The sequence below is a fragment of the Podarcis melisellensis genome, assembly GCF_964234715.1.
Source record: "Podarcis melisellensis genome assembly, chromosome: 4".
Classification (NCBI taxonomy): Eukaryota; Metazoa; Chordata; class Lepidosauria; order Squamata; family Lacertidae; genus Podarcis; species Podarcis melisellensis.
Window position 1 is genome coordinate 8,844,426 of NC_138531.1, and position 26,922 is coordinate 8,871,347.

The window sequence follows — 26,922 nt, forward strand, 5'->3', positions numbered from 1 at the left end:
TTACAAGTAATGATAATGGCTGTATGGGGAGGGGGCAGCATTGATAGCAGAAGATTTCGACATGGACAGCAAAGCCCCCACCTGAATGTCTGTTGAATTCTTCTATTCCGGCATACTTTGTTGGCAAGGGGGGCTTTGTTCTTTTGCTTCACAGATGGTAACGGAAAAAGAACTGAAGGCTCTACAAGACATTTCACAGAGACACTTCTGACAGGTGATCAAATCACCGAAGGCTTCTCCCTGCAAAACAAAGTTCAGATGCGATGTGACAGCGTGAACATACCTTTCTGTGTGTTGACATTCATTTTAATAATAGAAAAATGCAAGCAGGATTTTGCGACAATGACAACAACTACCATAGGAAAGAAACAAAGAAAAAGTATACTCCTTCATGTTTTCAATGCAGAACTTCTCATCAATTAATCTGTTTCTTTAACTTGGGAATGACTGTTTTAACCAGATACCTTTTAACTTTCAATAGCATGAGCAGAAAGTCATGCGCTAAGGCTAAGGGAACCTTGCTCTCACTTCAAAAAAAAGAAGGAAATGATCCTCTTTAGGATGGGATTATAAATGTTGGTGAAGATGCTATTAATGGTGTTAACATGAGAGCTTCCTACTAAATCATGTCCTTGATACTGGGAGCTAAACACATAAACAACGTTTCAAGGCTCCTGTCACTCAGAGGCACATTTCTGCAGTGCATAAGCACACCTGTCACTTCGAGATGTATACAGATGTTTTTTAATGCAAATAACATGCTCATTTTTAACTGTGAATTGTCCAAAAGTGTCTCAGCAATGGCATCAATATTTCATCAAAATTGTAATCTTAATCTTGTTGCAGTTTGGAGAAATAGATTGCAAACATACACTATCTTCCCATTCTGATATATACTAAATTCAAATCTCAGCCTCCCCCGTAATTCATTGTGAAGCACCATGAGTGTCATCTAATCTAATCTATATATCCCAGAACACATTTTTTCCCTGAATATATGGAAAGCCATTAGTGACAAAAGTATTAATATGATGAGTTGACCAATACCAACTTGATATGAGTTGTGACAAAGTTTATGATTTAAGTGTTAACTATCTCAATTATTTTATATTTAGATAGATATAGATGAATAGGGACTGCATGTGCATGCAGAAGTAAGCCCCTCTCAGATCAGTGGGTCTCACTGCTGATCTACATTGTGCAGAATGAAGGGGGCTTTATATGTTACTTGAGATGCCTGAGAGCCATTTTTGTGTTGTTAGTCTGTCATGGCCTAACTCTCTTCACTTAGCACAGAGAGGGTTGCTGAAGCTTCCCAGGTGATATCTACAAAACTGCAACCCCACTAGAAGCTTTGATGGAGGAAAGAAAATGAGGCCTTACTTCCTTACCACATGAAGCTGAGGGTAATGTTGAAAACAAATCAACGGAATCCCCCTGGACTTCAATATCCACACACTGAGTCTTTCACATGCATGTAAAGTGTTCCTCCACCACACGGATGATGGAGTAACTCATGTGCTCATTAGTTTCAATGCTTATAAGTTATTTCTTTTAAAAAATTATATCTTGCCTTTCCACTGGTTTATTCAAAATGGCTAACGAAACCAGTCTGCCATAAGTCAATGCAAAGTGAATGTTGTAAAGAAAAGAATTTTACAATGCCAACAGTCATAAAAATCTGACAGAAAATGAGGGCTGACTTTAGAGTCTGTTGCTGACAAGTGATGCAGTCTTTATGTCACTGAAATAAATGAGGGAAACCATTTTGCAAAGACATGCAGTGGAGAGCATACCAGAGCTCCAGGTGTAAAGGTTTGAATCCAGTGTCTCTCAGGTCAGGATATTTGTTGTGGCATGCTTAGATTGTCAATTAATATGGTTATTCATTGACTTGAATGGTAGCATTCTACCCTGAAAAAGAATTAAGGACTACCTTGTTATATGCTAGAATATTTTTGAATAAGAAAATGGCAAAGCATTTGCAACAAACAGATGGAAGATATGGGAGTAATTGGAAATATTTATTGAGTTTGTTTTCTGAACACAATGTAGTACCATTTTTTTTAAAAAAGGACTCTTTTAAAGTAAATAATATATGTTAATACTGTACATGCATCATATTCCACATTAATTAGGGATTTTTCTCTATCAGGCCCCATGAAGCAGTTGAAGTAGCAATGTCAACAACAGTTAATATGATTAAAACTGCATTCCTAATAAGATGTGTATCCCAACTTGTATTAATGTTTATTTTAAAATGCTTTTGTGTTGTTTTGCCATCTGTTTCTTGCTTTTTATGGTACCTAAATTCTACAGTCACAAGACCCAAGGGAGATTCCTTTTCCTAACGATATAACTTACACTCAGATGTTCATTCACAGTTATGCTTTAACAGGATGTATCTAAGTGGGGAAATGTTCCTGGAGTTTTAAAACATAAACCTCTTGATGAACATGCAAATTGTAGTATCCTTTCTAGACAAAATGAGTCTTATAAATGTCCTTGTCACAGAGTTTAAAAAAAGAGAAAGGGAGAAACGATCAGCATTGTCAAAAGTAACATTTTTTATTTATGTAAAAATCTTACTAAAACTACAGCTAAGCTGCATTTGAATTATGACTTTCAAATCACCTTTTGGAGAATGCTGAAATCAATTAAACAATAAGTATATTCTCATTTACAAAAGAAATCAATCAGCTGTCATTTTTGATTGATTATACTTGGATAGAGTGCTGTTTAATCTATGAATTTATTACACATTATTCTACTACTATAAAAACAGCATGTGGATTAGGAATGAGAGGTCTCACAGTAAATGGGGAAAGAATTTTTCTTCCCTTTTGAAGTCTTGGTTGAGGCAAGCAACCATCTGCTCTTGATTTAGGTGGGTTAAATCTATTCAGCATCAAACTATATAACTTTCTATTAAAGGTCATGGAAATAAGTATTACCAAATATTATTCTATCAAAAGACATGCCCATGTTACAGTGTTTAGCTATCATTGTAGAATTTGTCTACAGGGATATGGAGTGAAACACATACATTTACCAGTAAGGATTAACTATGTGGATCAGTAATTGTATTTATGAGATAAATATCCATTATTTCCGATTCATCAATACGGTAGTTCAGCTCAGCAAAGGAGCTGGCAACTGGGATTTCTTAAACTGTGACCCTCATCTCAAAAACCACCTCCTATACCACATGACAAACCATTTTAGGGGACTTTTAAAATCAGTTTGTAATACGTCACCATGGGATACTGAAGGGTAATACATCTAGTGTAGGAATGTGTGTCCTGCATACAGGCCAATTTGCATCCCATAATTAACAGTGCTGCCCACCACATATTTTATTTTATTTTACTTTATTTTTTTATTTCATAAAATGTAAACACTGCTTGATTGTTAAAAATAAATAAACAAAACTCAAAGTGCTTTACAAAAAAGTCCACCAGTTTGCTGAACAGAGACATCAGCTAACTCTTCCCCCATCTACATTATCCATTCAAAGCAGTATCATACCATTTTAAATAGCCATGGTTTCCCATGGCAAAGAATCACTGGTCCTGTTGTTTCCTAGGGGTGCTGAAAGTTATTAGGCAACTCTTTTTCACCTCCCTGAGCTACAATTTCAAGAGTGTTTCCACAATGACCGCTCCCCACTTAAAACGGGGGGCACCCTTTGCGTGGACGCGTGCAGCCCCTAGATCTGGAGCGGCTCCAACAGCATAGGCTTGGCTTTGCCTTCCCTCAGGTGGGATACCTGGAGGTGTCCGCCTACCTCAGTCAGTTGTCCCATCCCACCTGGGGGAAGCATTGCCAAGGAGACCAGGCCAGGTAGGGGAGGGATTACCTGCCCACACAATAGAGGGAGGATCTTACCTGGGAATTCTCACATGGCTCCAGAGCTTCTCCCACCCTACCCACCCTCAGTTTATGTCTTATTTTGCAGGTTAACTTTTCTTCACAAGTTTTGCAGGTTAACTTTTCTTTACAGATATGCGGGCGCTGCTACGTTAAGGTTGCTGTTAAAGGGCCGGAAAGGAATTTCCCTGCATTGGCAGGTTTCGCCTTTCCCGTAGCAAAACGTCACAACTTTGGCGGTATCAGGCCTTGGGCGGAATCCTTTAGTCCATCTTCCTCTTTGCGGCAGCGATACCAGGGTTCCCCGTTAAAGGGGTTTTCTGAAGGGAGGCTTTGACCGTACGCCGAAAGGTCGTCATTGCTCTCCCCTGCGGCGGCGGCGTTACAGGGGCGGCTATCTCTGCTTGAACATATGTTCTCCAGAGCTGGCCCATCCCCCACACACACACACATTGGATAACCCTGATGCTCCCTAGGTCCCCGGCTGGGGACTGGGGAGGGAGAACGCCCAATGCCTGAGCCAAGGTCTACCCACATTTGAAATTTAATAAAGTTGTGGCCAATTTAATCCCATAGCATGTTGTCTTGAGTCGTTATTCCACATGACAGGGGGACAGCGCGGGATCTGGGGACTCCGCCTGTCCATGCAATCAATCCCTTGACAAAGAGAACTCTGAGAATTGCATCTCTGTGGGTGGGATAACTGCATTATGGTTAGTGGCCATAATCCCAAAGAGTTAGGCACTGTTAAGAAAACTAAAGCTTAAGGGGGTGAAATTCAAAGGTGTTCATTTAGCAGTTGAATGCACTATTGATGTTTCACAACCTTAACCTGTTGCAGGATCTTAGCCAGACCCAGTTGAATATAGCAGAGCATACGCAGACTTCCAGAAGCAATCAGTTGCAGGCAGGTAGGATGAAGCAGGAACAAGACGCTGCTACCAGTAACTTGGTTACTTAGAGGTGTTTATTATTTACAGCAGACTCACAAGTTACTATATACAGGATACAGACACGGATCTTAACTCTCTCACTGAACAAACTCCAAACGACTCTCAGAACACACACTATCCAACCAACTAACCAACAAGGAAGGTCATGAGTCATCATGCCTATGTGGAGACCTCAGGCAATAGCAGAGTTGTATCCAAGGTCCCATATCTATAGGCAGAATAACTCCCTCTTCTCAGTCTTCTTGGCCTTTGGTCAACTCCTTAATTGCTTCTGTGGAAAGTTGCATCAGATTGCACATAGTCAAAAATCCCAACATGCACACCATTGGTGGAAGGGCCTGCAGCCCCAGCCCCCAGAAAAACCCATGGACAATCCTCCAGAGCAGATTTGTTAGGGGGCACAAGGTATATGCAGGTTGAAGTTTTGTTGCGTGGAAGTAAGTCCACTTTCATGATATTGGATGCCACCATGGGTGTTTTTAATATATGTTTTATTAATTTTACTTATGTATTTACTAAGAAAACATGTACTGTATACCCTAGGGGGTCTTTCTTCAAATAGCCCTAGTCAACAAAATAAGTTAAAACAGGAACTGAACAATTTGGCAAAACAGCAATACATGCTACTCAATTAGGCAGCCATAGCTTCATATACCCATGTTATAATGGTTAGCTGCTGGAGAGCTTCCCTGCTTTATGAAAGACACAGTAAATAAATAGCTTAAATAAATGAATGAATCATAACTGCTACATGATCTAAGGCTTCCATTCAAACTCTGCTTATGTGGTGCTATGGGGTATGGGGGATGAATTAAGCAAAATCATTCCTCTGCTTGCTGTGTGGTGAACCTGGCAAACAGCCTGAAAATGGGTCATTTCAAGGACATGGTGGGGTCAGCTCAGGATCCCCCAAAGCAACTGCTCTATTCCAAACTTTAAAATGGAAAGCATAATGCTAGTGGTCAGCAAAAGAGGTTTAAAGACTCTTTCAAGGCAAATCTAAAAGAATGTGGTATAAACACTGACAATTGGGAAACACTGGCCTGCGAGCGTTCCAATCGGAGAACAGCCTTTACCAAAGGCATTCATGGACTTTGAAGACGCTCAAACTCAGGATGAAAGGGAGAAACATGCCAAAAAGGTGGCATGTTTGACAAACCCTCACTGTGATCAACTAACCCCCCCCCCCCGGAAACCTATGTCCCCACTGTGTAAGGCTGTGTGGCTCCAGAATTGGTCTCCACAGTCACTTACTAACAGACTCCACTGTTAAGACTGTGTTCATGGAAGACAATCTTACTCGACTACAAGTGATAGAAGAAGAAGAAGAAGAAGAAGAAGAAGAAGAAGAAGAAGAAGAAGAAGAAGAAGAAGAAGAAGAAGAAGAAGAAGAAGAAGAAACCAAAACTCTTTAGTTATTTATTCTATTTATATCCTGCCTTTCCTGTAATGAGCTCACAACAATGTATATGTTCCTTTCTCCACATTTTATCCTCACAGAAACCCTGTAAGGTAGGTTAGAGCAGTAGTAGACTTTGGACTTTAAAATTTCAGCAACACCCTGTGCAACACCAAAATTTGGCACCCCCTGCCTCTTGCTTTCCATTGTTTGAAATTATTTCGGTGACTCCTGCAGTACTCTTTCAGCTTGACGCCCAGTGCAGGCAACCTGCCCACACTCCCTTAAATTCACCTCTAGGTTAGAGCAAGAGACTAAGAGAACTTAAATTTTGGCCAGATTGTTTGCTACAGTCATTGGTAAAGCACAGTAAATTCCATGTGTCCTGCACAATTTGAGGGGTAAGTGGTTAGGCTCTCATTCTAGTTATTGTGAGGGTAGCCAATATAATTTTTGAACTTCGTGACAGCTCCATTGCTTTTAGCACTATGAAACGACCGTCTTCTGGGCGAGTTCATTTAGAAATGTTCTTTCATCTAGGCTCACAAAGTCAAAGCTTTTCCTGTCATCCCTTTATGACATGCTGACCAGAAATGAAAGATACTGAGGAAGTAAATTAGGTACAAATAAAAGTTAGTTGGATGAGTGGGTTTTCAGATAAATGTTAGCAAGAGTGTATGAGTGTCCTATCATAAATTTGACAGTGATTATAGTGAGATTGAGTTTCCCAGAAATGGATTTTGTTTAGTGAATGTTTAAGGATGGGGCACTTAACACACTTTGAAATATTTCAGGAATTCTACCTGTTTTCAGAAATATTTGAGAAATACGGCCCAATTATGATAATAGAGGAGCCAATATAGCGCCTTTCAGATTTTGCCAGACTACCACTCCCATCACTCCAGGCCATTTGCCATGTTGTCTGGGGCTAATGGGAGTGGAGTCTTGTTATAAACTCAAACAAAAAAGCAACAAGTCCCTAGCAGGGGCCTCCATCCAACTTAACCCTCTGATGCCCAGGGCAAGTGTACCCGACTGCCCCCTCACTTCTGCACAGTCCTGCCTGGAGTGCACTACATTGGTTACCCCAGAAATTGTCACCCCAGTCCAAAAAGCTCTGCCCCCTCAGGACATTTTGCTGCCTGATGCAGAGCCCAAATGATTACCCCCTCACCCCTGCTATGGCCAACACTTTAATAAGCCTCCCCGTGCCATTCAAACACCAGTTGCTGCAATCATGTTCCACTGCCACCACGCACACAAACACACACCATGTTGCTACCTGAAGCAAGTTGCACTGACATGGCCAGCCCTGCTGACAAGAGGAAATGTTAATGCAAACAGGCGCTGTGTGCGGACAAGCCCAATTCTGCAGCTGGACCAAGGCTCCGTCACGGGTCTATTTCACCCAGGAAACCACATGCGTAGTATTTACATTTGCACCTAATGAGTATGGCAACTGAAGAAACTGTTTCACGGGCCATCCTTAAGATTTGCAGTCCTGGGAAATTATAAGTTGCCCTGGGTGCAGAGGTGAAAAGGAAAGTTATTTGTGCTGGAACTAAATAACCAAATTTCAGGCAAATGCTTGCAGCTGTAAGGGCAAGCAAATTCATCATGCCTCCAAAACCATCCTCACACAGAAGGCGAGTATAGAGGTCTTCCTGCACCTCTTTGAGACGAGTTGTCTCAAAGGCAGCCTGTGCCTGCCCTGGTCCTAAAACCCTGAGCTGCAGGTCTCAGGAGCCACCTATCACCTGCAAGGTGCTTAAGGAGGTCACCAAGCTGGCCTGTTTCCATCCATGGACCTACCTGCCAAAGGGACCAGTCATACCAATTGACCTGTTTAACAAGCCATCGTCCCATTCCATGCAGTTTGGAGCAGACAATAAGGCTGTCCTGTCTAAGCCAAACTTAGTCCAAAGCTGCCTTGAGGATCATTTGAACAGCAGGCTGTAACTCTTCTCACTCAATAAATTATAAGGATGAGATTTACCAACACATCAACCAACGCGGTGTGATGAACAAGAGGCTTTGTCTGTGCTGCTGACGCAGCTGACATGGGAGGCCAATATGTCAGTACTGATGTTAAAAGCTGACGTGCCAGCATGATTATGTTATTGGTGGTCAAATTGATTCTGTATTTAAATATTTTTGTCATTCTTCAGAATCAATGCATATGCTTACCCAGGGATATAATACCCTGAAGGATCTCTTGTTCCTCAAAAACGTTATAGATCCTGCTGATATTTTATGCTGGGCATAATTTGGGTAGTGGCTCATTACTGAGATGTTTAAATTCGAAACTCATGTGAGATACGGGTTTTTCTCCTCAGCTGAAGTTCCTGAGGCTTTTTGAGGCCAAAACCCAAAAGAGTTTGATAAAACTAGTGAATGCTTGGAGGACATCTCTCCTTGTCCCCCTTGGGGAGCAAGTTTCGTGGCATAGGGAGGTATATAAATTCAATAAATCATCATCATCATCCAAGGAATTTTGAGGGAAGCTCAAGTGACTTCGATATAATGGAACATGTCAGTTACACTCACAAAACACACACAAGATAAGGTCCTTCATATCAATTAAGCACAAGCCAAATGATTGTGCGTCGAGGTCCCCAAGACACCCCCCCCCAAAGAAAAACACAATTGACACTTAATTTTTGTTTAAGGTTTTTGGCATAATTTTGGCCACAACTTTATTCAAATTACAGCAATGTGAGTGGTTGCTTAGGCATTGGTAACACTAACTGACCCTGCACGGGGACAGCTCTGACATTCGCACCCCCTGCGAAGTCAGGAAGGGTAAGTCACCTGGGGAGAGAGACGGGACTGGGAACCATGCCTCACCTCTCCCCAGAATGCTCCCAGGGGCTTGCGTGGCCCTAGCCCCTTGTCAGAGGGTTTCGGACAAAAGCATGGGGAGCCCCTGGGTTCCTTTAATGGAAAACCCTTGAAGCAGCAGCTGCAGCAGCATTTTGGAGGGGCAGACACAGCGGAATCCATACCCCTCCACCAACCAATTCCAAGACCAATGCCTAACCGCAAACCTTACAAGTTGTGACGATTTGCTATGCAGTAGGCAAAAAACCAAGTGGCACACACTAATCAGCCAAATGGCAAAATTCCTACCGGGCCCCTGCCCCAAAGCAGACGACCCCATGACAGGCCAAGGTCAAGCAAACAGCCTAACATTAGGGAAGGGAGGGCGGGTGATCCAAAGTAAGCAGCGAAAAGAGGAAGTTCATCACTGCGAGCATTGTATTTAACAAATAGGGCTGTCAATCAACAAATGGCAACATCTAGATTTCCCCAGTAACAGCCCGCCCCTGCTTAAAGGATGGCCAAACCATTTGCCTAGCAACAGTGAGGTGTCTCGTCAGCCCCACCCGCAACCCGGGCTCTCCATGAGGGAGAACACACTATTCCAGAATACTTAGGAAGGAGTATTTTAAGGGAAAATATATTTAAGCTGCAATCATAACTCAATTTACCAGGGATAGGTAAGACACGTTTAATTCATCAGGACTTAGTTCTGCGTAGACATTTTTAAAAGTATTAAATGCACCTATTAATGCATTGATTTCTTTAAAAATTGAAGATTAATGTGGAAATGAAGTGGGCTTGTGAGTGAACTTGTGAGGTGATGTGGACTGGAAATAAAATGATTTGCAGACCCCTTCTAGAAGCAGATTTCCCCCCATCCACTACTATACATACAGCAAAGCCATACTATTCATAATGACTGATCTGTGAAATGTTTCTGGAAAGAAGAAGGGAAGATCAAATTGGGAGGAATATCTATCCCAAAAGTAAACGTTGTGCTTAATGTGTATTTGTAGCAGGTCTTCTGTACATTTTGTTTAGACAAAATATACAACAGAGAACAATTAACTTAAAAGGATCATGCTTTTGTGGAAAGGACGATTATCAGAGGAGAATGCAGCTAAGGAAATGTTTTGCAGATGTACTGCATTTAAATTAATAAAATCTCATTAGGTTTTATGTTTGCCAATAATGGCTGGAAAAGTTACCATACATTGTAGGAACAATTACCCAAATCTTCACTGTCTCATTAGGTTTGTCATACTGTTTTCATTATAATACATTAGAACTTGCAAGTGAGCCTTCAGTAATGACATATTGTTCCAATTCGCCTTTCAGCAGGCTCTAAGATATTTTAGTATTTGTGTTATAAGCCAGCAGGTGTCTTCACTTTGCTCCCCCCAACCAGTTTTATACACAGACTTCCAGACTTAGAAAGGAATGTAAAAGGGCTTTCAACAGTCACATAAAAATGAGTCTGATTAGAGTAAAGCAATACACACTATTTTTATGTTCTGGTGGTAATTCAAAGCACTAAAAATGTGCACCTTGGTTGTACATCTCTATTTCTGTGTTTTCTTACAGAAAGCACTATTTAATGGTCATGAACCATGTGGTACAAAAAGTTTTCAGATTTGCATAACAAGTAAAAAATTCTGATTTGAATATCTGAGGAGCTGTGGACTTCAGTGAGAATGATCATCACTCTTTGAGCTACCAAAGTTAAACATTCAAATGGATCATATTTAAAAGTGCTTGAATGGTTCCAATGAACCATAGGTAGTGCTGTACTGAATTCAAATAACAATGTGAGTTTACTAAATGTGGGTGATCTTGCATGCCCAATCTTGGAATTTTCTACTTGAAATCCATCAATTAAATGTGCTTTGAATCAGGATGCACTTTTTAAAAAACAAAGAAACCTTTCTAATCATTTAGAAAATCCAAAAATTTCAAAAGCACCGTTCCTACAGGGCAAAAACAAAGACTTTGCAAATCATTTTGAATAATTGCTTCCATCACTGCATTTTTTAAAATAATGTTTCGAGGCCAACCAGGGCTTCCCCAAGCATAGAGGCAGTACGTAGAAAACAGTTGCCTAAGGTAGCCGACTAACTGGCTGTCCAGGCTGATCTGGAAAATCCTATAGGGTGGGAATGATCAACTGGAAGTCTGGGAGCTAGATTTAGCCTAAAGGTATATCTGGTAAGCCTTCCAAATTTTAATCAAGGGTATGGTAAAATGTTTGCATGCAAGGGAAAAAATATTTTCAAGTTGCATGCAATAGGAATCATTCACATATTTTTATTAAACCTTTGTGGGATTTCAAATGCCATGCCAACTATGCACTCTGTGTGTGTGTTTTCTGCAGATGTGAAGCTCTTGCTGCATGGTAGTGCAAACTTTATTATACAGGTGGGTGGAAAGATTGATTTCCAAGCCATGTCACCTTTTGCATGCATTCCATTCCATTCCATTTCAACATAAGGGGGATGGGGGATGGGGGGAGAGAGAGAAAAAGAGAAAGAGAACATAGCAGCACTGGGTTATTTGAGAATTATGAAAGCCAGGGAACAACTGCATTACAGCTTCCACATTCATCCAGGAGATACAAATCAGATCAGTTCATATTGGAATCGGCAAAAAGTGAATTTCTGTCTCATGGATCACTGTCCAGAGAATAGTGTAGACCCTGAAAATAAGAAGTTGTCATCTTCGCTCTGGGAAAAATATATATTACCTATTGCACACCACTGGGATAACAGTACCTGAGGTGTGAGGTCAATTGCCTGACCCTTTCCTTTCTCTTTACGGAACACCTTCAAGAAGAAACAGTCTTTTCACAAATGCAAAGGCACAAAAGGTACAGGAGCCCCACTTCCACCCAGTTCAGGAGGAGTTTGTACTGACCCTGAAATCAGCATTTCAAGCTTTTCTCCTTTAGAGCCAGCTTGTCTGTTACACATTGGTTCACTCACTCCTCCTTCTGTGTGATGGTCATCTTTTCTGGTGCTTATTACTCCCACAATACTCCAGGGCTTCCTAGCTGCTTTTATGTTACAGGATTCCTTAATTTATTTCTTGGTGCTCTGATTTCCCCCCTCCCCATCTTAATTTGTGCATGGACTTTAATTAATATCTTCCATCACGGTTCACAGATTTGGCAAGCTTTTATTAAGTGGGGGGAATGCAAATTTGCTCACCTAGCAAAATTTCATACAATTTCTCTCCTAGAAAAAAGATCCATTACTACATCCCGCTATAAACTAGAGTTCACAACATGGAATTCTTTTTTAAAACATTGTAATATGGAATAACGCAAGTTAAAATGGCTAGCGACCTGTTTTAGGCTTGTAGTTTGGATATTTTTTCCCCAAACAAGACTAAATGCGCAAGGTAATCTGGTTCTGCAAATGTTTTGACATTAGGGTGCTCATGTATCATGTCCTACTTTATAGAGAACAGTCTTCTGTTTCAAGGCCTGTTTGAAAGAATATTCCATTTGAAGGGCTCTCTGTTCCAAGTCCAAATAAAGAACCATGAGAAGGGCTTTAGAACAATTCAAGTTACTATTTAATTTGAACCTATGCTACTGAATCATTTGCAGGTTATGGTTTTGTCAACTGACATCCATTTCTGAAGCCTATTAAACATATTTCTGTTAATCACACTTTTCAGAAGCCTGTGTGTGTGTGTGTGTGTGTGTGTGTGTGTGTGTGTTTGACAGAGAGAGGAGGGAAAGAGAAAGTAAAAAAAAAGGTGGGGGAAGGACTACAAAAGACTACAAAAACATTAAATAAATGAAATTGCTTGTAGCTGATAGTGAGTTACAAGTTCTGGAGACTATAGGACAGAACTGTGATATAACTCATGGTAGCCTCTGGAGCCAGTAAGTTATGGGATGTTCAAATATACGAGAAAGCCTGTAAGTTACTGGAGTCTATATCATTACTTCATTATAGCTAGGGACATATGAAATGGCTGAAATTCAGTTCACACTCTTCCACATCAATCATACAGCTTACCAAATGAGAGCAAATCGGATTTTGTACCAGTCTGGGTGTTGGTACCACTTTATCTATGGGAGAGAGAAAAGCTGAATTTTGTTTTCTTTGTTCTCGTGAATATGATGGGTTTAAGCTTGAAATAATGGGCAATTCTTCCAGCAGATGTAGAAATGTCTGGTTTTAAATATGACTGTGTTTAACTGGTATATATTAATCTTGAAGGGAATCATCTGCCCCATCTCCTTCTGCACAATAAAATACAAGTCTTCTTTTTATTTATAAGCCAGAGAAATCTTAAATCCAATTTTGAGTTAAGTTTACATCAACCCAACATCACCAGGCTAAGCTTGGACTGTGCAACTGCTGGAAATCTGAAGAGGACGAAGGGGTCCACGTGGATGTCTGCTCCTGCCCTGATGATTGCATAAATCTGAATGACCGGCAGCCTCCTCCCTCATCCAGCCACATGTTGCACTGCCTAGGAGCAGCATTGGCACTGACCATGGGAGCAACAGTGTATATCCATTGTGGCTTTGCCCTTCAAAATACAGTGGTACCTCTGGTTGTGGACTTAATTCGTTCTGGAGGTCCGTTCTTAACCTGAAACCGTTCTTAACCTGAGGTATAGTACCACTTTAGCTAATGGGGCCTCCCGCTGCCCCCACGGGGCTGCCGTGCGATTTCTGTTCTAATCCTGAGTTAAAGTTCTTAACCCAGGTACTACTTCCGAGTTAGCGGAGTCTGTAACCCGAAGTGTTTGTAACCCGAGGTACCACTGTACAGAAATGAATCTGGGCCCTGCTCACTGTGTACCCAATGTGTATACGATATATACACATTGTATTCATTGGAATTAGTTCCTGAGCACAAAACACATTTTATGAAACAGCTTTGCAAAAAAAAATTAAAAAATGATATATATTTTTTTAAGATGGCCTCTTATGATTACTCAGCACTGAACCCAAACTAAGTTTCCCAGTTCTGTATTTGTTCCAGGGAGAAGCTGCCATCGTTTACTGTTTTGCCCATTTACACCTCATGGGACAGAAATGTTTAGTGGAGCAAAGTTGACCAGTATATCGAATTTAAGCAGGGGCTGTGGGCAGCTCTACCTAAATGCCACCCCACAGCACCTGTTCTCTATCTCAAGAGTCCCTTCAGGGGACTTCTTTGCATTTGTTGACCATGCAAAGGCAGAAGCCAAAGTACCTAGTATTTATGCAGGCCTGGCCTGTCAAGAGACTTCTACTGCTTCCCAATGATGCCCACTGCTCTTCCCTTCAGGGTCTGAAGAAGACCCTGGGGCCTCAGCGCACTCACACTGTGGTAGCTCATAATGGCAGGCCCCGCCTCTTCATGTAACACAGTCCAACATTTCTGGTTCAACAATGCTCAATGCTTAGCCTTTATATACTTGCTCCCATTAGAGATAAAACAAGAATTCAAAGCAGGGAATTTGTTGTACAAGCAGTTGTGGTTGTGATTGTTCTGTCACTTTAATAGCATATATTCAACAGAAAGGGGAAAGGCAGAAGGGGAGGGAATGGATTATTGATAATGTATATCAATGTTTTATGTATACCACTTAGCGATTTTTTTAAAATAATAAAGAGCATTATACATTACAAATTGTGCAATGTTATGTCTATGTATGAATCAGGACCAGGGTAATCTAACCCAGTGTTCAACAAGTGTTTATTACATTGTGTTTTACCAATTTTGTATTTTTAACATTTAACACAACATTTTTGTGTTTCTCTATTCAATCTGTGGCTGCCTTTAGTGGTGTGGTCTTTTATCTGTATACCGTTGTTTTTAGGGTGTGTGTGTGTTTGGTTGTTTGTTATACTTGGTTTTAGTGTTTTTGCAAGTTGCTTTGAATCACTTTTGTGAGGAAAGCAACAGAATAATACAAAATGTGTACCTGGGTGCACAAATAACATAGTGTATTTCTGGTTTTTATGGAAGCCGCCCAGAGTGGCTGGGGAAACCCAGCCAGATGGGCGGGGTACAAATAATAAATTATTATTATTATTATTATGTTATGTTTGCATGTACAGTCTGTGTACCCGATAGAAATAAATGGTACATGTAAACAAGTACACCCTCTGCACATGCACAGAGACAGCTTGTACCTGTGGTCAGCATAATGTGTGAACAAACCTGTAGGATTTGGAGACTCAAATTCAAATCTCCACTTATCCATGAAGCTCACTGGGTGACCTTGGGCCAATCTCTCTCTCTCAGCATAACCTACTCACAGGGTGGTTGTTAGGATAAAATAATGGGAGTGACCCTCACAACCCTCCCTGATCTCCTTGGAGAAAAGGTGGGGGAAAATACAGCTAATAAAATCACAATTGATAAATTTTACCATTGTGATATTACCTATCCAAGCTCATTTGCAGTGGCCTAATTCTCTTTCTCATGAGCCCCACACATCAAGAATGAATTGATTTGTTTATGAAACACCCAAATATTTTATTGGTCTCCATGAGCATACATGATTGTGTGACTTTCATATTGCTCAGTTCATGTTGTCTTTTAACTACATTTATTACATTATATTTTACTAATTTTGTGCTTTATGTGTATTTTCAACCTCCCTGATTGTTTTTCTATCCTCTTGTTAATTTCTCGCTTTTCTAGAGGTGAACATCATATGATTTACTTTGCTTACTTCGCAGTTAATCAACTGCTGGAAACACACAGCACAATTTGTTTCCACCAGATTGTACTTGTGAAGTATGTTTGGAATGTTTTCTTAATTTACAGCATATTTTTTCTTTATCTTCTTTCCTGGGTGGCGGTCTGGCATGTTCAAGTTGCTCTCTCTGCACATATAAATCCTTTCTCAAATGCCTTTTTTCTAATATATATTGCTTTTGGTATGTCGCTTTACAGGAAAACTCCTGGATGTCTTTTAATTCTGGGTAATACCAAATCATTCCACTCTGTTTGCTGCCTCTGAAACGTTTAATCAACACAGGTTGGTTTTTTTTTCTTCTTCCTCTGATGTAGTAGTCAGACTTCATTAAAAAATTATGAGCCATACAATTCGTAACAGGCTTCACTTGAGTTTAAGAAACCCTAAATCTAAACCATAGTCTTCCAAAGATGTTGCAGAATGTGTTCAAAAGGGTAATGTCAGTTGGGAAGTGCAGTCAACAGATGTATTCTTTGTTTGGAATGATGCATACATTGGGCAATGCATGAAATTGAAATGGAAGCTGTGACTCTTAGAAACATAAGAAGAAGAAGAAGAAGAAGAAGAAGAAGAAGAAGAAGAAGAAGAAGAAGAAGAAGAAGAAGAAGAAGAATAGTAGTAGTAGTAGTAGTAGTAGTTTGGATTTGATATCCCGCTTTATCACTATCGGAAGGAGTCTCAAAAGCGGCTAACATTCTCCTTTCCCTTCCTCTCCCACAACAAACACTCTGTGAGGTGAGTGGGGCTAAGAGACTTCAGAGAAGTGTGACTAGCCCAAGGTCACCCAGCAGCTGCAGGTGGAGGAGCGGGGAAGCGAACCTGGTTCCCCAGATTACGAGTCTACCACTCTTAACCACTACACCACACTGGCTGCCATTGGTCCATTTAGCCCACTTTTTTCTACACTACCTGGGAGCAGCTATCCAGGATTCCAGGCAATGGACATTCCCAGCTTCACCAGGAAATATAAGGGATTGAACCTGGGAGGTTACCAGAGGTTAGACGACAAAAAAATTAGGCCACAGATGACAAAATTTTGGCAAAGGTGCTGATGGGCCACCGGTCTAGGGATCCACCCACTAACAGTCTTATCTGAATTGAGGTTCAGTTTATTGGCTCTCATCCAGTCCACTACCGAGGCAAGAAAATGGTCCATCACATCCACTGCCTCGCCTGCAGATGTAAAGGAGAGGCTCTGTGTGGTCAGCATATTGTTGACAACACACTCCAAAACTCCAGATGATCCCACTCAGCGGTTTCATTCAGATGTTAAACAGCATAGGGGATAAAACTGAACCCTGAGGAACCCTACATGGAAGGCTCCACAAGGCCAAAAAGTTCTCCTCAGGCATCACCCTCTAGAAACGACCATCCAAGCAGGATCAGAACCACTGCAAAGTGGTGCCACCCCTAACTTGGAGAGCTGCTCCGGAAGACTACCATGGTTTATGGTATTGAAACCCACTAAGAGCTCAAGGAGAATTAAGAAGGAAATACCGTATTTCCCCTGTCTTTCTCCTGACAGAGGTCATCATACAGGGTGACCAAAGCAACTTCTGTGCCAAAACTGGGTCCAAACCCTGATTGAAGTTCATCTAGAAAATCATTTTCCTCCAAGGGAACCTGGAACTGGTCTGCAACCAACCACTCCAGAGCCTTACCCAAGAAGGGGAGAATGGTAACTGGTAATTACTTAGGTGAAAGTCTCTCCCACCACTCCACCTGCTACTGTTGGAAGGGTTTTAAAGAGTTTAGGACAGGATTCGGGGTGGGGGCACAAAGTTTGCTGAAGAATCTTAAGGGAGGACCCCAAAACAGCCTGATGAGAGCTGAGCATTCTCATTTGTCACAGAATGCTAGATTTCACTTGAAGGGGGAGGATAGAACATCCTACAAAATGGAATGGCCAGCTGAAACCCCACACTGTCTCCCCCATAAAGCCTGAGAACAATTGACATGTGTTCTGAGCTCATCACACTCGGAGTTTCCCTGTAGTTGCTCCATGTAGTTGGATGTTGATGGTACAAAGTGGAGATTCAGTAAGTGAGTTTCACTGGACAGGATGAGAAAAAACAGTCTCCCATCATCTTTAGGCCTTCCATAAAACGCTTAAGTTTGATGTAGCACAAATTTCAAGATCTAACCTCCTATAAAGTCGTGCATACTGTGTGATGCAGGTTCTCAAGCTCTTTAGGCCTAAGATACCTGACTGATATATTGCTTTGGGAATGCCTGGCCTCTCATCTGGGCACAATGTTCTGTTCAAAATCAGCAGCTCAGTGGAAATTGCCCAGTACATCGTATCAAAACAGAGCAGATAATTTCAAGCTCAGCAAACAGTGGATCGCATTTACTGAACCATGAACGTTAAAAACAAATGTAAACAGAAATTGAGGGAGGCGATGAAAACGATTTAGATATTATTTAAGTCGCCTTCGCCTAATGGAAGCTCAAGTCTGGGTCCCAATATGGCCCAATTATATTAAAGGCTGGCTCCCCCCGCCCCCCATTTCCAAACTGCTGTTTTCCATCATGCCACTGTGGCCTTCCTAGTTCCCGTTGTGCAGGCCAACATCAGCTACTATTAAGGACTTTTCATGCGTGTAAAATAATATGATTTCACAATGATTACATATTCACTCTACAGCTGGCTGAGTTTTTACATCTCCATTTGTCATTGACTATTGTGTCCAATTAAATGATTAGCTTTTAAAAACTGCGGCACATTATGAGAGTGAACTTGTGTTCCATTGCACTGAGTGATGCAGAAACAAACTCATTACAGCATGTAATTCACCCATATTAAATAACAAACAGATGGCTGCTGTAAATGAGAGCTGTTTTTTCTCTTCAAAAGTGCCAGGGAAAAGGTGTTTTTATTTATCTTTGTTCCCAGCTTCTTTCTGTTTTCTTGACAAGTGGGCAGCTGGCTGCTGAGGTTTTCAATTGGTGCAGAAGAATGAAAAGCCGGCTTCCATTAATTTCCCCATAAAATAACTCTTTGAATCATTCCCGTTATAAATGCATGTGCAGTAGCAAGCTGCTGCTTGATTAATTCACTTATTATGAAGATTTCATCTTTTATAAGAGGGCCTGCAGGTAATTTATCTTGTTTAGTAAGATTAGAAAAATGTAATTATCTTGATACCTTTGGACCCCTCTCATTTTAATTGTGTTCCCATAAATTTCAAACATAAAGATGGAATTTCATTTCTTTCTCCCTTTTTTTGGAGCACAAATGTTCCAACATGTGGTCGAAAAATGCATTCCAAGATGTGCAATAAAAAGTTACAAATTCAAATACATTTGATTTGAACCATTAGAATAATCTGCAGGAACAGCATCCACCAATCATATCCTTGTGGTTCCCATGTCACAGGTGGCGTTGACTACAGGGAACAGAGATTCTAAAGATATACAATTTTTATCAGTCATGCCTGTCTCTGGAGGAAAGTGAAATCGGCTTTATTTTCACAACTCAAATTAATGTTGCAGGTTGTCTTCTGCTTGGCCATCAGTGCGTACGCCCAGCTGTTGGTGTGCATCTGCTAAGCTAGTTCTGAAGGCTTCCTCCTTCTCCTCCTTCAATATAATGTTTATGATGGATCCATTCCTTGATTCTAGCTAAGACTTCAAAATTTCCTGGCTGCAGGCTAGTCATCCCTGTCTCCTGCTAGAAAAGGAAGGGAAAACACACCCTAGGAAGGATCATTTCTGCCAGACAGAAGTGGAGGTGTTAAAAGTATACAAGTTTTGTTGGCCATTGAAAGCTTGACACTCATCATATAAAGAGCTCATATGAGCCTTTTGCCCCCAAATCAAATGGTGTCCCCTCCACCTCACCCCATCTTACTTGAGATTACCTATTTGTAAGCAGAATATCTTTCTCCCATTTTTTTCTGTTCTCACACTGTAGCTGAATGGCATGCACAAATTTAAATGACTGGGGCTATGCTACTAGAAAATGAGTTTGATTTATGAATAAGCATACCTCAAGGGTATGTTGCACTTTGCCCCTGTATTGAAAACAGAGTGTTGTGGATGCTTGAAAGAGTAAGTTATGACAGACCCCTATGCTGTGTTTTTGTTAAAAATATGCTAAGAAAATTATTTGTAGGGACTTGAACTACTTAGAGTGTTACACCTCTCTCTAAGAACATGCTGAAACATGAAGGACAACACCCTCAGATTCAGAGCCTAGTGGAAGAAAGAAAATGGATGTGTGGATTTCTTTCTCTTCTGTGGGTATAAACAAGTAGACCTGGCTCCAAAGAAAGTAAGGGCAGATACTAGTCAGGAAGAACAGGCCTCTGAGTGATCCAGAAGCTCTTGTTGGATGCAAGAAACATGATCTGGCTAATTTCTATGAAGATGCAGGGATGCTTTCAGGGGGTGGTCCAGGAGGCTCAAGTCACTGGTCTTTTGTACCAAGCCTTGGATCTTCTACCTTTTCAAAAAGTTTGAAAAGTTTTTGTTTGTTTGTTTGTTTCTACAGTGGTACCTCAGGTTAAGTACTTAATTCGTTCCGGAGGTCCGTTCTTAACCTGAAACTGTTCTTAACCTCAAGCACCACTTTAGCTAATGGGGCCTCCTGCTGCCGCCGTGCCACCGAAGCCGATTTCTGTTCTTATCCTGAAGCAAAGTTCTTAACCTGAACCACTATTTCTGGCTTAGCGGAGTGTGTAACCTGAAGCGTATGTAACCCGAGATACCACTGTAAATCACTTTTGCTAACAAGGTGCTTTCAGGGCTGGAGTCAGATGCAGGTCAGAACGAAGAGGCAGAGTCAGTTGTCAGTGAAGTTACCTCTTTATTCAAGGAAACGGCAACACTTCCCAGTAGGTCTTGCCCCCACAGAGCAGTTGCCAGGACTGAAGGTCCCTGCTTCCCTTCCCTCCTCTCCCAGATGTTTCCCAAGCAGTCTCAAACTATTTCTGCCCATCTCTGACCTCTGTTCCTTCCTCCTTGTTATGTTGCACTTTCTTGGAGATCGGGGGCTAGGGAAAATTGTTGCAGCAGGAGAAGACAATTCCCGGGATGCTTCAGAATCTCTTGACCTCCCTCCTCTGCTTCAGCCTTGGAGTCTGAACTGCTCCTTGCCACAGGTTCCTCCTGTTCACTAAATACTCTTGTCCCTTCAGTATCTACCACCTCCTCCCAATCTTCCCTCTCTGACCTCTCCTCCGTGTCCCACTACCAATCCCAGATTTCTGAGCCTTCCTCCTCTGGGATTTCCCTTGGGGGTTCCCCGGCTGGCACTTCCCACCACTCCTTGTCATCCAGCCAGTCTCTGACAGGTGGCTGGACGCACTCCAAAATGCAAGGCTGGTGACATCTAGCCACCACTATAATTTGACCAGAAGCATCTAGGCATATGACATGTGGGTGGCGCTGTGGGTTAAACCACAGAGCCTAGGACTTGCTGATCAGAAGGTCAGCAGTTCGAATCCCCGCAACAGGGTGAGCTCCCGTTGCTCGGTCCCTGCTCCTGCCCACCTAGCAGTTCAAAAGCACGTCAAAGTGCAAGTAGATAAATAGGTACCGCTCCGGCGGGAAGGTAAACGGCGTTTCCGTGCGCTGCTCTGGTTTGCCAGAAGTGGCTTAGTCATGCTGGCCACATGACCCGGAAGCTGTCTGCAGACAAACGCCGGCTCCCTCGGCCAATAAAGTGAGATGAGCGCCGCAACATCAGAGTCGTCCACAACTGGACCTAATGGGCAGGGGTCCCTTTAACTTTATCTTTATCTAGGCATATAGATTAGCATATGCAAAACTGTGTCACGTGCCTGTGCCCCGAGTCCCTAAAGTATCATAACTAGCAATGCTCAGTCAAAGAAGGGCAGCTGGTCTTTCTTCAGTTCCCTCCTTTGGATAGAGCCAGGTGGTGCTGCACACCTGCAGGTGTGGGGCCCAGTGGTTGGTGTGGAGAAGGAGGAGTCGGAGCAGTTGAAGCATCTGCTGGTGCCGCCAGGACCAGGCCGGCATCTGCAGAGCAGCATGGGGTGATGGTGGAGGATGACGGAGGTGCTGCGGATCCGTTCCTGAATCGAAGGCAGAGGTTGGTGGGGGTGTAATTTGGGGCTGAAGGCTGACATGGTTGCAGCTCTTGGAGCCCAGTTTAGGAAAAACTCAGCAGCCTGCCCAGAGTGGATGTGACTTTGGGGGACAGCTTCTTAACATGTTCCTTTACATATTTCTGAGGTGATTTTTTTACATCTCCTGGGCCCAGTGCAGAGGTGCCAGTCATCCTGACCTAAATCTGCCAATGGTATGTCTCTGAATACCAGTTCCTGGAAAGCTCAGGGGGGCAGAGTGCTGGTGCACTCAGGTCCTGTTTACTGGCTTCTCACAGACATCTGGGTGGCTGTTGTGAGAACAGGATGGTGGACTAGATGAGCCCTTAGCCTGGTCAAGCAGAGCTCTTCTTATGTCCTTATGCAATGTCATTCACAGGGAAGAAGCTACAGTTCTGATATTTACAGCAAAACTTCCAAATAAGCAGACCCAAAAAAATTGCCAACCCTAATAAGTAACAAGTAGCAAATGTTCTAAATATGTGCAGTTTCACAGTTTTGGTCTCTGAACTACCAGCTCTCTGCTTAGCTTGCCTCACAGGGCTGGCGTCTTATGAACTCTCTGGTGGGTTTTCCAGGAGGCATGGAAGCAGCCTTTGCCTCTCTGTGAAACAGGAAAGAGGCTTTGACACAGTTGCCTCAAAGTATCGTCTCCAGTGCTGCGGAGCTCAGATGGCTGCCTGGTTTTCTGGAAAATAAATAAATCCACAACTGGGTGAAGTGGTTCTGACAGCGGCATAAAATCTAGACATCTGCCTATGGACTAAGCTCTCTTTGCAAATTCTGCCCACATGCTCAGTCAGAGAATGAGCAGGGAGCCGAGCTGCATGGACCAGTTCTAGCACCTGGCTTCCATGTGTACAGCACAAACATCTGTAGCAGGGAGACCTTCATGCACACAGAACTGTGTGTGCCAAGCCTGCTGCACAGTTGGGAATGCCAAAGGCCCAAAGAAGGGATGCATACCTGCTGTTTTGCTTGAACCTTGTTTGCGCAATGCACAACGAAGCTACTAACTCAGTGCAAGAATATTTCATGATGCCAAGAAACCATATCAGCTTCTTCTTCTATCATCATCATCATCATCATCATCGTGTAGTGAAACAGTACACTCAACCATTCTCATGATAGCTTTACTAGGCTGTGAAAACATTAATAGTAAAGGAAAACTGTAAATTGAGGAAGGCACTAAACTGATAAAAGAGTACAGATGGCTGGAACACTTCAAGTCAGGTGAGAATAGCAATTTTGACTAACCATGATGCAAGAGACCTTTGTCAGCAACTGTATACTGAATACTGGAAAGCTGAGTAGCTCATTAGGCAGATTGACGAATAGCCTAATGACCTTGCAACAACTCTGGACTGTAGCTCCGCATCAGCCACACATAATGCAGGATTGGTTTTCTCTAAGGCTTGTGTGTGCCAGGTGTGGTGGGAAATTCAGCCAGGAGCACAAAACAGTTATTCCTATAGAGTAAAATACTGGAGAGCAGGTACGTGGCCAATTTCTACCAAGCTGAAATTGGAGAAAAATCTATCTCTGAACGTTATCCCTCCTTCAGAAAAGTATTCATGTACCATTTTTCTGACTCTTAAGAGAGCCAGTGTGGTGTAGTGGTTAAGAGTGGTAGACTTGTAATCTGGTGAACCGGGTTTGCTTCCCCGCTCCTCCACATGCAGCTGCTGGGTGACCTTGGGCCAGTCACACTTCTCTGAAGTCTCTCAGCCCCACTCACCTCACAGAGTGTTTGTTGTGGGGGAGGAAGGGAAAGGAGAATGTTAGCCACTTTGAGACTCCTTAGGGTAGTGATAAAGCGGGATATCAAATCCAAACTCTTCTTCTTCTTCACTAATTGTCAGAATGCACTGCAGATTGCAGTGCTACTCAATCCTATGCACTCTTACCTGGGAATAAGCCCCAGTGAATGTAAGGGGATTTGATTCCATCTAAACATGCATAGGGTTGCTTCGAAAACCCTAGGGTAATAATAATAATAATAATAATAATAATAATAATAATAATAATAATAATAATAATAATAATAATAATAATAATTTATTTATACCCCACCCATCTGGCTGGGTTTCCCCAGACACTCTGGGCGGCTTCCAACAAAAGATTAAAAATACATTAAAACATCAGTCATTAAAAACTTCCCTAAAGAGGGCTGCCTTCAGATGTCTTCTAAAAGTTAGATAGTTGTTTATCCCCTTGACATCTGATGGGAGGGCATTCCACAGGGCGGGTGCCACTACCGAGAAGGCCCTCTGCCTGGTTCCCTGTAACCTCACATCTCGCAGTGAGCGAACTGCAAGACGGCCCTCGGTGCTGGATCGCAGTGTCTGGGTTGAACGATGGGGGTGGAGACGCTCCTTCAGGTATGCTGAAGAATAAAGTGAAATAGAGTGAAATTTCTTGGACATGGGAAATTTCATGCATATGCAAAGTTGCCACCATAGTTTCCAACTAGTAACCCCAGAGCAGAAATGAAGGTTTCTCCCTTGATCCACTATCTGCTCCCTGGAATCTCATCCCTTAGTGCCTGTGTCTCTGATTTTAAATATTTTCGATTACAATTGCATTTCATTTTACTTTATTCTTAATCCCAATCTTGTTGTAAACAAAGAAACAACCTGCCTTGGCTCCGAATATTAACTACATTTAATTCTGTAAATTGCCCTCTGATAACACAAAGTATTTAGAACTCATTTGAAACCTATTCAATGGTAAGAGTTCATTTTTGTAGACGGGGTATGTCGTTTGATGGAGTTCTTTGAAATTTTAGAAGTTTCCTCAAGCCACAGCTCTTTCCACCCCCACCATTAACAGCCCAATTTGATTTGAAGATTGGCTGTTGAATGATTTTAGCATCACATTTCCTGATTTTGATTAAAAGATCATTAATGAGTACTAATTAATATACTACAATAAAAAAACACTACTGGTTCACAAAGAAAATTAAGTTGCAATTTAATGATCAGTAACATACCCAAATGCATGTTTAAGTGTATGGGGCAACATGCCTAAGGCATCCTAATGTGGCTAAGTCCCAGGAAATTCCCTGGCAGCAGTGAATGGGCAAAAGCTTTGAACTTAGGGATTGGTAGGTTGGAAAGCCCAGATCACTTTCCTTCAGTCAACATAAGGAACTATCAGGCATGATGACTCTGGGAGAGATTGTCCTAAATCCTAGGAGCTCCCAGGACATTCCTCTCCAGGAACATCTCAGCCATCAGGCCCCTGGCCTGCACATTTCTTTCGGGGTGTGTGTGTGCTTTTGCCTGGTCAGAGGCCATTGCAGAGTGCGGGTGCCTCTTCTTGGTTGTTCTCAGACAAACATATATTTTCAACCTGCATCACATCCCGCCTGTGGCATTACAGTTATATGACACAGTATATGTCTCAAGAACAGATCCTCCTGTGGTTTTGACACAAACTGAAAATGTGATTCAAAAGGGAGGGAGGGGAAGGAAGGAAGGAAGGAAGGAAGGAAGGAAGGAAGGAAGGAAGGAAGGAAGGAAGGAAGGGAGAGAGAGAGTGTAAGTGAGAAAGAAAGAAAGAAAGAAAGAAAGAAAGAAAGAAAGAAAGAAAGAAAGAAAGAAAGAAAGAGCCTTCAACTCTATATGGACACATAGACCACACCATTGTGGCCTATCAGGTCAATAATTTTTGAGTGAAAAAGAGATTAATAGGATTTATGACCCTTCTTTCAACAGCATGTAGCTCAAGCAGCACTAATTATATTTTCATTAACCTCAGTGGCTAGTTCCTGCTCTAATAATTTAGCCCTTTTATGGACTAATCTGGTGTTTTACATGTTCAATAAAGTGTATACACAAGCAAGATCTATAATAAATAAGTCCTTTAGGTCAAATTATGGCTGCCCCAGTAAAGATGCCAATGACATACTTTGCTTCCAGAAAAGATCTGGGAAAGGGACAGCTGGAGTGTTCTCTGAAGCCCATGTGCTGAGTTTACAAGGGGCAGGTGGGCTCTGGGTAGCCCACCAGAACATGGCGGGGGATTGTTATTTTTGCTGTAAGAACAATGGAGGGCCTTTAGCGTGAACCAAAATGAGCTGTGGCTAAAATAACAGAATCAAATTGCCACCCTGGGTGAAGATCCGACAATGTTTCCTTATTTCAGTTGTGAACATAAATGACACACCTGAATTCAAATTACTCACTTCATCAAATTCATGAACAGAGATCCAGGGCTGTTATCTGTGCCTGCAGTCACAGATTGAGTTGACCGGTTACTCAAGAGCTGTGTGAAATAAAGCATATATGCACATATGGAGCTCAACCAAGGTGAGTGGGGACCTTGCAGGGCACAATGCCCCACACATTTGCCTCCATAGAATGAGAGCAGAGTAGCAATAGTGCAGAACTAGGAAAATCACCTGATACCTAATTACTGGAGAAGGCACAACGAATGCAGCAGATTGAGATAAGCAGAGCCGTGGGTTCCATGCTGGCTGCCAGCAGCCAAAAGCAGACCCTGGTCAGGTGCATATATTTTTCATTTTCTTTCTTTCTTTCTTTCTTTCTTTCTTTCTTTCTTTCTTTCTTTCTTTCTTTCTTTCTAAAGGCTGTTCTGTGTAGAAGGGGTGCAGGGCAGGGCAGTGAATGAAAAAAAGTGTGTTGAATGGAATAGAGCATCATGTTAAGATCTAAGATCTGGCCTCATTTGTGCTTTCACCAGAGAACTTCCTGGCAGATCAAACTCATCCATTTATAAAAGAGAAACTGGATTTCATACCAGAGGCTAATCCTGGAAATGTTTTGTTTCCAAGAACCAAATCAGGAAGGAAAGTCCGAAAACAATGCTGTCATTTGGAGGCATCTATTCCCCAGAAACCATTTAAAAAAGCAAAGAATAGAGTCAGGAGACCTTTTGGAACAGAACTTTAGAAAATATGAGAAATTCTGCAAGGAAGGCTTTCCTGAACAGTTTTATTAATTTTATCCCTGTTCCCACCAGCACAGAAACTGGACAGTGCTATGAATTGGGAGGTACTATAGTTTGTGCCAAGTTTAAATTATGAAAGATGCAACCATCTAAGAAACTTTGAGCTGTTAAAATA

The 26,922-nt window shown here is 42.0% G+C and overlaps 1 long non-coding RNA gene across 1 annotated transcript; it reads right to left on the minus strand.

The window, feature by feature from the left end:
* On the minus strand, nt 1-26,367 carry LOC309367769. Its single transcript, XR_014167341.1, has 4 exons — nt 26,246-26,367; nt 26,023-26,102; nt 1,797-1,914; nt 1-240 (listed from the first exon to the last, which is right to left on the minus strand). It is a non-coding gene; the product is annotated as an uncharacterized lncRNA (long non-coding RNA).
* Between the last annotated feature and the right edge of the window lie 555 nt (nt 26,368-26,922).